Source organism: Oncorhynchus nerka, linkage group LG16, assembly GCF_034236695.1.
Source record: "Oncorhynchus nerka isolate Pitt River linkage group LG16, Oner_Uvic_2.0, whole genome shotgun sequence".
NCBI classification, from domain to species: Eukaryota; Metazoa; Chordata; class Actinopteri; order Salmoniformes; family Salmonidae; genus Oncorhynchus; species Oncorhynchus nerka.
Window position 1 is genome coordinate 46331666 of NC_088411.1, and position 20013 is coordinate 46351678.

General features: G+C 43.1%; 1 protein-coding gene across 1 annotated transcript in view; it reads right to left on the reverse strand.

The window, feature by feature from the left end:
• The window catches only part of LOC135561189 (netrin receptor UNC5B-b-like), a 164136-nt gene that overhangs the window by 69778 nt on the left and 74345 nt on the right, over positions 1 to 20013 (reverse strand). The window lies entirely within an intron of this gene.

Sequence of the window (20013 nt, forward strand, 5' to 3'; positions counted from 1 at the left end):
GAGAGAGAGAGAGAGAGAGAGAGAGAGAGAGAGACAGAGATAGAGACAGAGAGAGAGAGAGAGAGAGACAGGGAGAGAGAGAGAGAGAGAGAGCGTTAGGGCTCTGCATGGATAGACCAGTGGAGGCTGCTGAGAGGAGGACGGGTCATTATAATGGCTGAAGTCAATGGAAGGGAACATATGGCACCACATGTTTGATGTGTTTGATACCATTCCAGACATTATTATTAGCCGTCCTCCTCTCAGCAGCCTCCACTGGGATACACACACACACACACACACACACACACACACACACAGGCTAAACGTGTACACACTACTTCAGAACAACAGTCTTTCATACCTCTTCCTAATCTGCAGAGGGAGCTATTGTCTACAATGGCAGAGGGCCTTAACGCAGGGCCTTAACGCAGGGCCTTTAACGCAGGGCCTTAACGCAGGGCCTTAATGTCACCTGTTCCCTGATATCCCATCAAAACTCCTACTCTCCCTTCCTCCTCTCTCTCCTCCTCCTCTCTCTCCTCCTCTCCCCTCCTCCTCTCTCCTCCTCTCCCCTCCTCTCTCTCGTCCTCTCCCTCCTCCTCTCTCTCTCCTCCTCCTCTCCCCTCCTCCTCTCTCTCTCCTCCTCTCTCTCCTCCTCCCCTCCTCTCTCTCCCTCCTCTCCTCCTCCTCTCTCTCCTCATCTCTCCTTCTCCCATCACAACTCATCTCTCCTCCTCCCATCACAACTCCTCCTCTCTCCTCTTCCTCTCTCTCCTCCTCTCATCACAACTCATCTCTCCTCCTCCCATCACAACTCCTACTCTCCCTTCCGCCTCTCTCTCCTCCTCCTCTCTCTCCTCCCTCCTCCTCCTCCTCTCTCTCCTCCTCCCCTCCTCTCTCTCGTCCTCTCCCTCCTCCTCTCTCTCTCCTCCTCCTCTCCCCTCCTCCTCTCTCTCCTCCTCTCTCTCCTCCTCTCCCCTCCTCCTCTCTCCCTCCTCCCCTCCTCCTCTCTCCTCCTCTCCCCTCCTCCTCTCTCTCTCCTCATCTCTCCTTCTCCCATCACAACTCATCTCTCCTCCTCCCATCACAACTCCTCCTCTCTCCTCTTCCTCTCTCTCCTCCTCTCATCACAACTCATCTCTCCTCCTCCCATCACAACTCCTCCTCCTCCCATCACAACTCCTACTCTCCCCTCCTCTCTCTCTCCTACTCTCTCTTCCACCCATCACAACTCCTCCTCCTCTACCCTCCTGTCTCCTCTTCTCTCCTCCTCCCATCACAATCCCCCCTCTCCTCCTCCTGACTCCACCACTCTAACACAGAGCCTGACTCCTGACTCCACCACTCTAACACAGAGCCAGACTCCTGACTCCTGACTCCACCACTCTAACACAGAGCCAGACTCCTGACTCCTGACTCCACCACTCTAACACAGAGCCAGACTCCTGACTCCCGACTCCACCACTCTAACACAGAGCCAGACTCCTGACTCCACCACTCTAAAACAGAGCCTGACTCCTGACTCCACCACTCTAACACAGAGCCTGACTCCACCACTCTAACACAGAGCCAGACTCCTGACTCCACCACTCTAACACAGAGCCTGACTCATGACTCCACCACTCTAACACAGAGCCAGACTCCTGACTCCACCACTCTAACACAGAGCCAGACTCCTGACTCCACCACTCTAACACAGAGCCAGACTCCTGACTCCACCACTCTAACACAGAGCCTGACTCCTGACTCCACCACTCTAACACAGAGCCTGACTCCTGACTCCACCACTCTAACACAGAGCCAGACTCCACCACTCTAACACAGAGCCTGACTCCTGACTCCACCACTCTAACACAGAGCCAGACTCCTGACTCCACCACTCTAACACAGAGCCAGACTCCTGACTCCACCACTCTAACACAGAGCCTGACTCCTGACTCCACCACTCTAACACAGAGCCTGACTCCTGACTCCACCACTCTAACACAGAGCCAGACTCCTGACTCCACCACTCTAACACAGAGCCTGACTCCTGACTCCACCACTCTAACACAGAGCCAGACTCCTGACTCCACCACTCTAACACAGAGCCAGACTCCTGACTCCACCACTCTAACACAGAGCCTGACTCCTGACTCCACCACTCTAACACAGAGCCTGACTCCTGACTCCACCACTCTAACAGAGAGCCTGACTCCTGACTCCACCATAGATATCCATCAGTCTGGGAGGGAACCTATAGATATCCATCAGTCTGGGAGGGAACCTATAGATATCCATCAGTCTGGGAGGGAACCTATAGATATCCATCAGTCTGGGAGAGAACCTATAGATATCCATCAGTCTGGGAGGGAACCTATAGATATCCATCAAGCTGGGAGAGAACCTATAGATATCCATCAGTCTGGGAGAGAACCTATAGATATCCATCAGTCTGGGAGGGAACCTATAGATAGGCCTATACTGGATGGATTGGTTACCTGATGGTACGCTCCTAACGTTATATCCATCAGTCTAGGAGAGAATGTATAGATCTAGACGAGACAGTTGGTTCCTTGATCGTGCCGGGCAGGTTTACAGAGTTAGTCTACAAGAGATTTCATCTTGGTTTTCCCAAATGAAGCACTTGGTCGCTGCAGGAACAAGGTTTTGGAAGCTCATGGCACACAGACATTGTGCTGAATAGCACCTGTCACGCAGCAAGAGACCGAAATGTTCCTGAAACAGTGGTTGATGCACGGAGTGAAAACCCCCAGAGTAGCCTAACCTGAACGAACAGGCGGGAAAGAGACTTCCATTCGCTATTCGAAGGTAGAGGCAGATGACATGTCCATTCCCCCCCCCCCCCTTGTTCCTGTTCCTGCCCATTTGATAATGGGCCATTCTAAATCTAAACTGGGGCGGCAGGGTAGCCTAGTGGTTAGAGCGTTGGACTAGTAACCAGAAGGTTGCAAATTCAAACCCCCGAGCTGACAAGGTACAAATCTGTTGTTCTGCCCCTGAACAGGCAGTTAACCCACTGTTCCTCATTGAAAACAAGAATTTGTTATTTAACTGACTTGCCTAGTTAAATAAAGGTAAATAATAATTTAACATATTAGTAAATTGAGAATAGTCTGATGGGTTAAAATAGGATCATAGAGCACAAGCTTATTTTCTTTTGCCACTTTCTCAAATCATCAATAGTCTATAATAGTATTTCCTCTGAAATACACTTCCCTCATATCATAATGTTTTGTGTGACCTTCCTTAATTTAAATAATGGATTTTGTTTTTTTGTGATGGTGTATATTAAATTGATTGATTAGACTTGTTAAAATATAGACGTTCCAAAGGTCTGCGTCAGGCTTGTAGGCTGTGGAAGCCTGGAGATGATACACGTGTTTATGTTAATTAACGGTACATTACCGTGAGGCGGGCAGTCTTTTCAAATCAAATCAAATTTTATTTGTCACATGGTTAGCAGATGTTAATGCCAGTGTAGTGAAATGCTTGTGCTTCTAGTTCTGACAGTGCAGTAATAACCAACGAGTAATCTAACCTAACAATTACACAACAACTACCTGATACACACAAGTGTAAAGGGATGGAATATATACACATATAAATATATATGGATGAGCAATCACAGATTCGGCAAGATGCAATAGATGGCCTTTAATACAGTACATACACATGAGATGAGGAATGCAAGATGCAATAGATGGCCTTTAATACAGTATATACACATGATATATAATATATATTATTATCATCATCTAAGGGTGTTACGAAAGACCTGAATTATCACCAATACCCATAGACCTGAATTACCACCACTACCAATAGACCTGAATTACCACCACTACCCATAGACCTGAATTACCACCACTACCCATAGACCTGAATCATCACCACGACCCATAGACCTGAATGACCTGAATTATCATCTCTACCCATAGACCTGAATGACCTGAATTATCATCTCTACCCATAGACCTGAATCATCACCACTACCCATAGACCTGAATCATCACCACTACCCATAGACCTGAATCATTACCACTACCCATAGACCTGAATCATCACCACTACCCATAGACCTGAATCATCACCACTACCCATAGACCTGAATCATCACCACTACCCATAGACCTGAATCATCACCACTACCCATAGACCTGAATCATCACCACTACCCATAGACCTGAATTATCACCACTACCCATAGACCTGAATTATCACCACTACCCATAGACCTGAATCATCACCACTACCCATAGACCTGAATCATCACCACTACCCATAGACCTGAATCATCACCACTACCCATAGACCTGAATCATCACCACTACCCATAGACCTGAATTATCACCACTACCCATAGACCTGAATTATCACCACTACCCATAGACCTGAATCATCACCACTACCCATAGACCTGAATTATCACCACTACCCATAGACCTGAATTATCACCACGACCCATAGACCTGAATCATCATCACTACCCATAGACCTGAATTACCACCACTACCCATAGACCTGAATTACCACCACTACCCATAGACCTGAATCATCACCACGACCCATAGACCTGAATGACCTGAATTATCATCTCTACCCATAGACCTGAATCATCACCACTACCCATAGACCTGAATCATCACCACTACCCATAGACCTGAATCATCACCACTACCCATAGACCTGAATCATCACCACTACCCATAGACCTGAATTATCACCACTACCCATAGACCTGAATTATCACCACTACCCATAGACCTGAATCATCACCACTACCCATAGACCTGAATCATCACCACTACCCATAGACCTGAATCATCACCACTACCCATAGACCTGAATCATCACCACTACCCATAGACCTGAATTATCACCACTACCCATAGACCTGAATTATCACCACTACCCATAGACCTGAATCATCACCACTACCCATAGACCTGAATTATCACCACTACCCATAGACCTGAATTATCACCACGACCCATAGACCTGAATCATCATCACTACCCATAGACCTGAATGACCTGAATTATCATCTCTACCCATAGACCTGAATTATCACCACGACCCATAGACCTGAATCATCACCACTACCCATAGACCTGAATCATCACCACTACCCATAGACCTGAATTATCACCACTACCCATAGACCTGAATTATCACCACTATCCATAGACCTGAATTATCACCACGACCCATAGACCTGAATCATCACCACTACCCATAGACCTGAATTATCACCACTACCCATAGACCTGAATTATCACCACTACCCATAGACCTGAATTATCACTACTACCCATAGACCTGAATGACCTGAATTATCACTACTACCCATAGACCCGAATGACCTGAATTATCACTACTACCCATAGACCTGAATTACCTGAATTATCACCACTACCCATAGACCTGAATCATCATCACTACCCATAGACCTGAATCATCATCACTACCCATAGACCTGAATGACCTGAATTATCATCTCTACCCATAGACCTGAGTTACCACCACTACCCATAGACCTGAATGATCACCACTACCCATAGACCTGAATTATCACTACTACCCATAGACCTGAATTATCACTACTACCCATAGACCTGAATTATCACTACTACCCATAGACCTGAATGACCTGAATTATCATCTCTACCCATAGACCTGAATTATCACCACTACCCATAGACCTGAATGACCTGAATTATCACCACTACCCATAGACCTGAATTATCACTACTACCCATAGACCTGAATTATCACCACTACCCATAGACCTGAATGACCTGAATTATCACCACTACCCATAGACCTGAATTATCACCACTACCCATAGACCTGAATGACCTGAATTATCACCACTACCCATAGACCTGAATTACCATCACTACCCATAGACCTGAATTATCACCACTACCCATAGACCTGAATTATCACCACTACCCATAGACCTGAATTATCACCACTACCCATAGACCTGAATTATCACCACTACCCATAGACCTGAATTATCACCACTACCCATAGACCTGAATTATCACCACTACCCATAGACCTGAATTATCACCACTACCCATAGACCTGAATTATCACCACTACCCATAGACCTGAATTATCATCACTACCCATAGACCTGAATTATCACCACTACCCATAGACCTGAATCATCATCACTACCCATAGACCTGAATTATCACCACTACCCATAGACCTGAATTATCACCACTACCCATAGACCTGAATTATCACTACTACCCATAGACCTGAATTATCACCACTACCCATAGACCTGAATGACCTGAATTATCACCACGACCCATAGACCTGAATTATCACTACTACCCATAGACCTGAATGACCTGAATTATCATCTCTACCCATAGACCTGAATTACCACCACTACCCATAGACCTGAATTATCACCACTACCCATAGACCTGAATTATCACTACTACCCATAGACCTGAATGACCTGAATTATCATCTCTACCCATAGACCTGAATTACCACCACTACCCATAGACCTGAATTATCACCACTACCAATAGACCTGAATTATCACCACTACCTATAGACCTGAATGACCTGAATTATCACCACTACCCATAGACCTGAATTATCACCACTACCAATAGACCTGAATTATCACCACTACCCATAGACCTGAATTATCACCACTACCCATAGACCTGAATTATCACCACTACCCATAGACCTGAATTATCACCACTACCCATAGACCTGAATTAGCATCACTACCCATAGACCTGAATTATCACCACTACCCATAGACCTGAATTATCATCACTACCCATAGACCTGAATGACCTGAATTATCATCTCTACCCATAGACCTGAATTATCACCACTACCCATAGACCTGAATTACCACCACTACCCATAGACCTGAATTATCACCACTACCCATAGACCTGAATTATCACTACTACCCATAGACCTGAATTATCACCACTACCCATAGACCTGAATGACCTGAATTATCACCACTACCCATAGACCTGAATTATCACCACTACCAATAGACCTGAATTATCACCACTACCCATAGACCTGAATTATCACCACTACCCATAGACCTGAATTATCACCACTACCCATAGACCTGAATTATCACCACTACCCATAGACCTGAATTAGCATCACTACCCATAGACCTGAATTATCACCACTACCCATAGACCTGAATTATCATCACTACCCATAGACCTGAATGACCTGAATTATCATCTCTACCCATAGACCTGAATTACCACCACTACCCATAGACCTGAATTATCACCACTACCCATAGACCTGAATTATCACTACTACCCATAGACCTGAATGACCTGAATTATCATCTCTACCCATAGACCTGAATTACCACCACTACCCATAGACCTGAATTATCACCACTACCAATAGACCTGAATTATCACCACTACCTATAGACCTGAATTATCATCTCTACCCATAGACCTGAATTATCACCACTACCCATAGACCTGAATTACCACCACTACCCATAGACCTGAATTATCACCACTACCCATAGACCTGAATTATCACTACTACCCATAGACCTGAATTATCACCACTACCATAGACCTGAATGACCTGAATTATCACCACTACCCATAGACCTGAATTATCACCACTACCAATAGACCTGAATTATCACCACTACCCATAGAGCTGAATTATCACCACTACCCATAGACCTGAATTATCACCACTACCCATAGACCTGAATTATCACCACTACCCATAGACCTGAATTAGCATCACTACCCATAGACCTGAATTATCACCACTACCCATAGACCTGAATTATCAACACTACCCATAGACCTGAATCATCACTACTACCCATAGACCTGAATTATCATCACTACCCATAGACCTGAATTATCACCACTACCCATAGACCTGAATTATCACCACTACCCAGACCTGAATTATCACCACTACCCATAGACCTGAATTATCACCACTACCCATAGACCTGAATTATCACCACTACCCATAGACCTGAATTATCACCACTACCCATAGACCTGAATTATCACCACTACCCATAGACCTGAATTATCATCACTACCCATAGACCTGAATTATCATCACTACCCATAGACCTGAATTATCACCACTACCCATATACCTGAATTATCACCACTACCAATAGACCTGAATTACCACCACTACCCATAGACCTGAATTATCACTACTACCCATAGACCTGAATTATCACTACTACCCATAGACCTGAATGACCTGAATTATCATCTCTACCCATAGACCTGAATTATCACCACTACCCATAGACCTGAATTATCACCACTACCCAGACCTGAATTATCACCACTACCCATAGACCTGAATTATCACCACTACCCATAGACCTGAATTATCACCACTACCCATAGACCTGAATTATCACCACTACCCATAGACCTGAATTATCACCACTACCCATAGACCTGAATTATCATCACTACCCATAGACCTGAATTATCATCACTACCCATAGACCTGAATTATCACCACTACCCATATACCTGAATTATCACCACTACCAATAGACCTGAATTACCACCACTACCCATAGACCTGAATTATCACTACTACCCATAGACCTGAATTATCACTACTACCCATAGACCTGAATGACCTGAATTATCATCTCTACCCATAGACCTGAATTATCACCACTACCAATAGACCTGAATTACCACCACTACCCATAGACCTGAATTATCACCACTACCCATAGACCTGAATTATCACCACTACCCATAGACCTGAATGACCTGAATTATCACCACTACCCATAGACCTGAATGACCTGAATTATGACCACTACCCATAGACCTGAATTATCACCACTACCCATAGACCTGAATTATCACCACTACCAATAGACCTGAATTACCACCACTACCCATTGACCTGAATTATCACCACTACCCATAGACCTGAATTATCACCACTACCCATAGACCTGAATTATCACCACTACCAATAGACCTGAATTATCACCACTACCCATAGACCTGAATGACCTGAATTATCACCACTACCCATAGACCTGAATTATCACCACTACCCATAGACCTGAATTATCACCACTACCAATAGACCTGAATTACCACCACTACCCATTGACCTGAATTACCACCACTACCCATAGACCTGAATTATCACCACTACCAATAGACCTGAATTATCACCACTACCTATAGACCTGAATTATCATCTCTACCCATAGACCTGAATTATCACCACTACCCATAGACCTGAATTACCACCACTACCCATAGACCTGAATTATCACCACTACCCATAGACCTGAATTATCACTACTACCCATAGACCTGAATTATCATCACTACCCATAGACCTGAATTATCATCCCATAGACCTGAATTATCACCACTACCCATAGACCTGAATTATCATCACTACCCATAGACCTGAATTATCACCACTACACATAGACCTGAATTATCACCACTACCAATAGACCTGAATTACCACCACTACCCATAGACCTGAATTATCACTACTACCCATAGACCTGAATGACCTGAATTATCATCTCTACCCATAGACCTGAATTATCACCACTACCAATAGACCTGAATTACCACCACTACCCATAGACCTGAATTATCACCACTACCCATAGACCTGAATTATCACCACTACCCATAGACCTGAATTATCACCACTACCTATAGACCTGAATTATCACCACTACCAATAGACCTGAATTACCACCACTACACATAGACCTGAATTATCACCACTACCCATAGACCTGAATTATCACCACTACCCATAGACCTGAATTACCACCACTACCCATTGACCTGAATTATCACTACTACCCATAGACCTGAATGACCTGAATTATCATCTCTACCCATAGACCTGAATTATCACCACTACCAATAGACCTGAATTACCACCACTACCCATAGACCTGAATTATCACCACTACCCATAGACCTGAATTATCACCACTACCCATAGACCTGAATGACCTGAATTATCACCACTACCCATAGACCTGAATGACCTGAATTATCACCACTACCCATAGACCTGAATTATCACCACTACCCATAGACCTGAATAATCACCACTACCAATAGACCTGAATTACCACCACTACCCATAGACCTGAATTATCATCTCTACCCATAGACCTGAATTACCACCACTACCCATAGACCTGAATTATCACCACTACCCATAGACCTGAATTATCACCACTACCCATAGAACTGAATTATCACCACTACCCATAGACCTGAATTATCACCACTACCAATAGACCTGAATTATCACCACTACCATTAGACCTGAATGACCTGAATTATCACCACTACCCATAGACCTGAATGACCTGAATTATCACCACTACCCATAGACCTGAATTATCACCACTACCCATAGACCTGAATTACCACCACTACCCATAGACCTGAATTATCACCACTACCCATAGACCTGAATTATCACCACTACCAATAGACCTGAATTACCACCACTACCCATAGACCTGAATGACCTGAATTATCACCACTACCCATAGACCTGAATGACCTGAATTATCACCACTACCCATAGACCTGAATTATCACCACTACCCATAGACCTGAATAATCACCACTACCAATAGACCTGAATTACCACCACTACCCATAGACCTGAATTATCATCTCTACCCATAGACCTGAATTACCACCACTACCCATAGACCTGAATTATCACCACTACCCATAGACCTGAATTATCACCACTACCCATAGAACTGAATTATCACCACTACCCATAGACCTGAATTATCACCACTACCAATAGACCTGAATTATCACCACTACCATTAGACCTGAATGACCTGAATTATCACCACTACCCATAGACCTGAATGACCTGAATTATCACCACTACCCATAGACCTGAATTATCACCACTACCCATAGACCTGAATTACCACCACTACCCATAGACCTGAATTATCACCACTACCCATAGACCTGAATTACCACCACTACACATAGACCTGAATTATCACCACTACCCATAGACCTGAATTATCACCACTACCCATAGACCTGAATTACCACCACTACCCATTGACCTGAATTATCACTACTACCCATAGACCTGAATGACCTGAATTATCATCTCTACCCATAGACCTGAATTATCACCACTACCAATAGACCTGAATTACCACCACTACCCATAGACCTGAATTATCACCACTACCCATAGACCTGAATTATCACCACTACCCATAGACCTGAATGACCTGAATTATCACCACTACCCATAGACCTGAATGACCTGAATTATCACCACTACCCATAGACCTGAATTATCACCACTACCCATAGACCTGAATAATCACCACTACCAATAGACCTGAATTACCACCACTACCCATAGACCTGAATTATCATCTCTACCCATAGACCTGAATTACCACCACTACCCATAGACCTGAATTATCACCACTACCCATAGACCTGAATTATCACCACTACCCATAGAACTGAATTATCACCACTACCCATAGACCTGAATTATCACCACTACCAATAGACCTGAATTATCACCACTACCATTAGACCTGAATGACCTGAATTATCACCACTACCCATAGACCTGAATGACCTGAATTATCACCACTACCCATAGACCTGAATTATCACCACTACCCATAGACCTGAATTACCACCACTACCCATAGACCTGAATTATCACCACTACCCATAGACCTGAATTATCACCACTACCAATAGACCTGAATTACCACCACTACCCATAGACCTGAATGACCTGAATTATCACCACTACCCATAGACCTGAATGACCTGAATTATCACCACTACCCATAGACCTGAATTATCACCACTACCCATAGACCTGAATAATCACCACTACCAATAGACCTGAATTACCACCACTACCCATAGACCTGAATTATCATCTCTACCCATAGACCTGAATTACCACCACTACCCATAGACCTGAATTATCACCACTACCCATAGACCTGAATTATCACCACTACCCATAGAACTGAATTATCACCACTACCCATAGACCTGAATTATCACCACTACCAATAGACCTGAATTATCACCACTACCATTAGACCTGAATGACCTGAATTATCACCACTACCCATAGACCTGAATGACCTGAATTATCACCACTACCCATAGACCTGAATTATCACCACTACCCATAGACCTGAATTACCACCACTACCCATAGACCTGAATTATCACCACTACCCATAGACCTGAATTATCACCACTACCAATAGACCTGAATTATCACCACTACCATTAGACCTGAATGACCTGAATTATCACCACTACCCATAGACCTGAATGACCTGAATTATCACCACTACCCATAGACCTGAATTATCACCACTACCCATAGACCTGAATTACCACCACTACCCATAGACCTGAATTATCACCACTACCCATAGACCTGAATTACCACCACTACACATAGACCTGAATTATCACCACTACCCATAGACCTGAATTATCACCACTACCCATAGACCTGAATTACCACCACTACCCATTGACCTGAATTATCACTACTACCCATAGACCTGAATGACCTGAATTATCATCTCTACCCATAGACCTGAATTATCACCACTACCAATAGACCTGAATTACCACCACTACCCATAGACCTGAATTATCACCACTACCCATAGACCTGAATTATCACCACTACCCATAGACCTGAATGACCTGAATTATCACCACTACCCATAGACCTGAATGACCTGAATTATCACCACTACCCATAGACCTGAATTATCACCACTACCCATAGACCTGAATAATCACCACTACCAATAGACCTGAATTACCACCACTACCCATAGACCTGAATTATCATCTCTACCCATAGACCTGAATTACCACCACTACCCATAGACCTGAATTATCACCACTACCCATAGACCTGAATTATCACCACTACCCATAGAACTGAATTATCACCACTACCCATAGACCTGAATTATCACCACTACCAATAGACCTGAATTATCACCACTACCATTAGACCTGAATGACCTGAATTATCACCACTACCCATAGACCTGAATGACCTGAATTATCACCACTACCCATAGACCTGAATTATCACCACTACCCATAGACCTGAATTACCACCACTACCCATAGACCTGAATTATCACCACTACCCATAGACCTGAATTATCACCACTACCAATAGACCTGAATTACCACCACTACCCATAGACCTGAATGACCTGAATTATCACCACTACCCATAGACCTGAATGACCTGAATTATCACCACTACCCATAGACCTGAATTATCACCACTACCCATAGACCTGAATAATCACCACTACCAATAGACCTGAATTACCACCACTACCCATAGACCTGAATTATCATCTCTACCCATAGACCTGAATTACCACCACTACCCATAGACCTGAATTATCACCACTACCCATAGACCTGAATTATCACCACTACCCATAGAACTGAATTATCACCACTACCCATAGACCTGAATTATCACCACTACCAATAGACCTTAATTATCACCACTACCATTAGACCTGAATGACCTGAATTATCACCACTACCCATAGACCTGAATGACCTGAATTATCACCACTACCCATAGACCTGAATTATCACCACTACCCATAGACCTGAATTACCACCACTACCCATAGACCTGAATTATCACCACTACCCATAGACCTGAATTATCACCACTACCAATAGACCTGAATTACCACCACTACCCATAGACCTGAATTATCACCACTACCCATAGACCTGAATTATCACCACTACCTATAGACATGAATTATCACCACTACCAATAGACCTGAATTACCACCACTACACATAGACCTGAATTATCACCACTACCCATAGACCTGAATTATCACCACTACCAATAGACCTGAATTATCACCACTACCCATAGACCTGAATTACCACCACTACCCATAGACCTGAATTATCACTACTACCCATAGACCTGAATGACCTGAATTATCATCTCTACCCATAGACCTGAATTATCACCACTACCAATAGACCTGAATTACCACCACTACCCATAGACCTGAATTATCACCACTACCCATAGACCTGAATTATCACCACTACCCATAGACCTGAATGACCTGAATTATCACCACTACCCATAGACCTGAATGACCTGAATTATCACCACTACCCATAGACCTGAATTATCACCACTACCAATAGACATGAATTATCACCACTACCAATAGACCTGAATTACCACCACTACACATAGACCTGAATTATCACCACTACCCATAGACCTGAATTATCACCACTACCAATAGACCTGAATTATCACCACTACCAATAGACCTGAATTACCACCACTACCCATAGACCTGAATTATCACCACTACCCATAGACCTGAATTATCACCACTACCTATAGACATGAATTATCACCACTACCAATAGACCTGAATTACCACCACTACACATAGACCTGAATTATCACCACTACCCATAGACCTGAATTATCACCACTACCAATAGACCTGAATTATCACCACTACCCATAGACCTGAATTACCACCACTACCCATAGACCTGAATTATCACTACTACCCATAGACCTGAATGACCTGAATTATCATCTCTACCCATAGACCTGAATTATCACCACTACCAATAGACCTGAATTACCACCACTACCCATAGACCTGAATTATCACCACTACCCATAGACCTGAATTATCACCACTACCCATAGACCTGAATGACCTGAATTATCACCACTACCCATAGACCTGAATGACCTGAATTATCACCACTACCCATAGACCTGAATTATCACCACTACCAATAGACCTGAATTACCACCACTACCCATAGACCTGAATTATCATCTCTACCCATAGACCTGAATTACCACCACTACCCATAGACCTGAATTATCACCACTACCCATAGACCTGAATTATCACCACTACCCATAGACCTGAATTATCACCACTACCCATAGACCTGAATTATCACCACTACCAATAGACCTGAATTATCACCACTACCCATAGACCTGAATGACCTGAATTATCACCACTACCCATAGACCTGAATGACCTGAATTATCACCACTACCCATAGACCTGAATTATCACCACTACCCATAGACCTGAATTACCACCAATACCCATAGACCTGAATTATCACCACTACCCATAGACCTGAATTATCACCACTACCCATAGACCTGAATTATCACCACTACCCATAGACCTGAATTATCATCACTACCCATAGACCTGAATTATCACCACTACCCATAGACCTGAATTATCATCCCATAGACCTTAATTATCACCACTACCCATAGACCTGAATTATCATTACTACCCATAGACCTGAATTATCATCCCATAGACCTTAATTATCACCACTACCCATAGACCTGAATTATCATCACTACCCATAGACCTAAATTATCACTACTACCCATAGACCTGAATTATCACCACTACCAATAGACCTGAATTACCACCACTACCCATAGACCTGAATTATCACTACTACCCATAGACCTGAATTATCACTACTACCCATAGACCTGAATGACCTGAATTATCACCACTACCTATAGACCTGAATTATCACCACTACCAATAGACCTGAATTACCACCACTACACATAGACCTGAATTATCACCACTACCCATAGACCTGAATTATCACCACTACCAATAGACCTGAATTATCACCACTACCCATAGACCTGAATTACCACCACTACCCATATACCTGAATTATCACTACTACCCATAGACCTGAATGACCTGAATTATCATCTCTACCCATAGACCTGAATTATCACCACTACCAATAGACCTGAATTACCACCACTACCCATAGACCTGAATTATCACCACTACCCATAGACCTGAATTATCACCACTACCCATAGACCTGAATGACCTGAATTATCACCACTACCCATAGACCTGAATGACCTGAATTATCACCACTACCCATAGACCTGAATTATCATCTCTACCCATAGACCTGAATTACCACCACTACCCATAGACCTGAATTATCACCACTACCCATATACCTGAATTATCACCACTACCCATAGACCTGAATTATCACCACTACCCATAGACCTGAATTATCACCACTACCAATAGACCTGAATTATCACCACTACCCATAGACCTGAATGACCTGAATTATCACCACTACCCATAGACCTGAATGACCTGAATTATCACCACTACCCATAGACCTGAATGACCTGAATTATCACCACTACCCATAGACCTGAATTATCACCACTACCCATAGACCTGAATTACCACCACTACCCATAGACCTGAATTATCACCACTACCCATAGACCTGAATTATCACCACTACCAATAGACCTGAATTACCACCACTACCCATAGACCTGAATTATCACCACTACCCATAGACCTGAATTATCACCACTACCCATAGACCTGAATTATCACCATTACCCATAGACCTGAATTATCACCACTACCCATAGACCTGAATTATCATCACTACCCATAGACCTGAATTATCATCCCATAGACCTTAATTATCACCACTACCCATAGACCTGAATTATCATCACTACCCATAGACCTGAATTATCATCCCATAGACCTTAATTATCACCACTACCCATAGACCTGAATTATCATCACTACCCATAGACCTGAATTATCACCAGTACCCATAGACCTGAATTATCACCACTACCAATAGACCTGAATTACCACCACTACCCATAGACCTGAATTATCACTACTACCCATAGACCTGAATTATCACTACTACCCATAGACCTGAATGACCTGAATTATCATCTCTACCCATAGACCTGAATTATCACCACTACCAATAGACCTGAATTACCACCACTACCCATAGACCTGAATTATCACCACTACCCATAGACCTGAATTATCACCACTACCCATAGACCTGAATTATCACCACTACCTATAGACCTGAATTATCACCACTACCAATAGACCTGAATTACCACCACTACACATAGACCTGAATTATCACCACTACCCATAGACCTGAATTATCACCACTACCAATAGACCTGAATTATCACCACTACCCATAGACCTGAATTACCACCACTACCCATAGACCTGAATTATCACTACTACCCATAGACCTGAATGACCTGAATTATCATCTCTACCCATAGACCTGAATTATCACCACTACCAATAGACCTGAATTACCACCACTACCCATAGACCTGAATTATCACCACTACCCATAGACCTGAATTATCACCACTACCCATAGACCTGAATGACCTGAATTATCACCACTACCCATAGACCTGAATGACCTGAATTATCACCACTACCCATAGACCTGAATTATCATCTCTACCCATAGACCTGAATTACCACCACTACCCATAGACCTGAATTATCACCACTACCCATATACCTGAATTATCACCACTACCCATAGACCTGAATTATCACCACTACCCATAGACCTGAATTATCACCACTACCAATAGACCTGAATTATCACCACTACCCATAGACCTGAATGACCTGAATTATCACCACTACCCATAGACCTGAATGACCTGAATTATCACCACTACCCATAGACCTGAATGACCTGAATTATCACCACTACCCATAGACCTGAATTATCACCACTACCCATAGACCTGAATTACCACCACTACCCATAGACCTGAATTATCACCACTACCCATAGACCTGAATTATCACCACTACCAATAGACCTGAATTACCACCACTACCCATAGACCTGAATTATCACCACTACCCATAGACCTGAATTATCACCACTACCCATAGACCTGAATTATCACCATTACCCATAGACCTGAATTATCACCACTACCCATAGACCTGAATTATCACCACTACCCATAGACCTGAATTATCACCACTACCCATAGACCTGAATTATCACCACTACCCATAGACCTGAATTATCACCACTACCCATAGACCTGAATTATCACCACTACCAATAGACCTGAATTATCACCACTACCTATAGACCTGAATTATCACCACTACCCATAGACCTGAATTATCACCACTACCCATAGACCTGAATTATCACCACTACCCATAGACCTGAATTATCACCACTACCCATAGACCTGAATTATCACCACTACCTATAGACCTGAATTATCACCACTTCCAATAGACCTGAATTATCACCACTACCCATAGACCTGAATTATCACCACTACCCATAGACCTGAATTATCACCACTACCCATAGACCTGAATTATCACCACTACCCATAGACCTGAATTATCACCACTACCCATAGACCTGAATTATCACCACTACCCATAGACCTGAATTATCACCACTACCCATAGACCTGAATTATCACCACTACCAATAGACCTGAATTATCACCACTACCCATAGACCTGAATTATCACCACTACCCATAGACCTGAATTATCACCACTACCAATAGACCTGAATTATCACCACTACCCATAGACCTGAATTATCACCACTACCACCACTACCCATAGACCTGAATTATCACCACTACCCATAGACCTGAATTATCACCACTACCCATAGACCTGAATTATCACCACTACCCATAGACCTGAATTATCACCACTACCCATAGACCTGAATTATCACCACTACCCATAGACCTGAATGACCTGAATTATCACCACTACCCATAGACCTGAATTATCACTACTACCCATAGACCTGAATAAGGAAATCCATTTTAGGATTTCTATTTGTATGGTTGGTTCACTTCCAAAACAGTGAGGAGTGTTCCAACTTCTGATTGTCTTCAGAGACTAACATTTTCTGGGACACTTTCTTCTTTCAACTATATTCGAAATTGTGTCTTCTGGTCTAAAAAGTGTATCAATGATAAAATATTTGATTTAGGGGAGCTATATTAATTTGTTATTTAAGGTAAGAGAGGTGTCAATTAAAAAGCCAATTCCTCTCAAAGCTTATTTGAGGAAGAAGTCTGAAGGAGGGACCTTGGATCCTCTCTTCCAATGGGCTTTGAGAGGAATTGTGGAAACAAGGACAGAGAAAGCAAGGATTTGATGGATAGTAGGGTTTCTCAGACACAGACCACATCTGCTCAACCTTACTCTACTGTCATGCTCCGCCCACTCTACCATGTGGTTACTGTGTTAAGGGTTCAACCTCAAAGCCCCGCCCACTCTACCATGTAGTTACTGTGTTAAGGGTTCAACCTCAAAGCCCCGCCCACTCTACCATGTGGTTACTGTGTTAAGGGTTCAACCTCAAAGCCCCGCCCACTCTACCATGTGGTTACTGTGTTAATGGTTCAACCTCAAAGCCCCAGGGTAGACAAGGTGGACGGAGGTGAGGTGGACAAGGTGACGGAGTAACTAGTGAAGGAGTAACTAGTGATGGAGTAAACGAGTGAAGGAGTAACTAGTGATGGAGTAAACTAGTGAAGGATTAACTAGTGATGGAGTAAACGAGTGAAGGAGTAACTAGTGATGGAGTAAACAAGTGATGGAGTAGCTAGTGATGGAGTAAACTAGTGAAGGAGTAACTAGTGATGGAGTAAACGAGTGAAGGAGTAACTAGTGATGGAGTAAACGAGTGAAGGAGTAACTAGTGATGGAGTAAACTAGTGAAGGAGTAACTAATGATGGAGTAAACTAGTGAAGGAGTAACTAGTGATGGAGTAAACTAGTGAAGGGGTAACTAGTGATGGAGTAAACTAGTGAAGGAGTAACTAATGATGGAGTAAACTAGTGAAGGAGTAACTAGTGATGGAGTAAAGTAGTGAAGGAGTAACTAGTGATGGAGTAAACGAGTGAAGGAGTAACTAGTGATGGAGTAAACGAGTGAAGGAGTAACTAGTGATGGA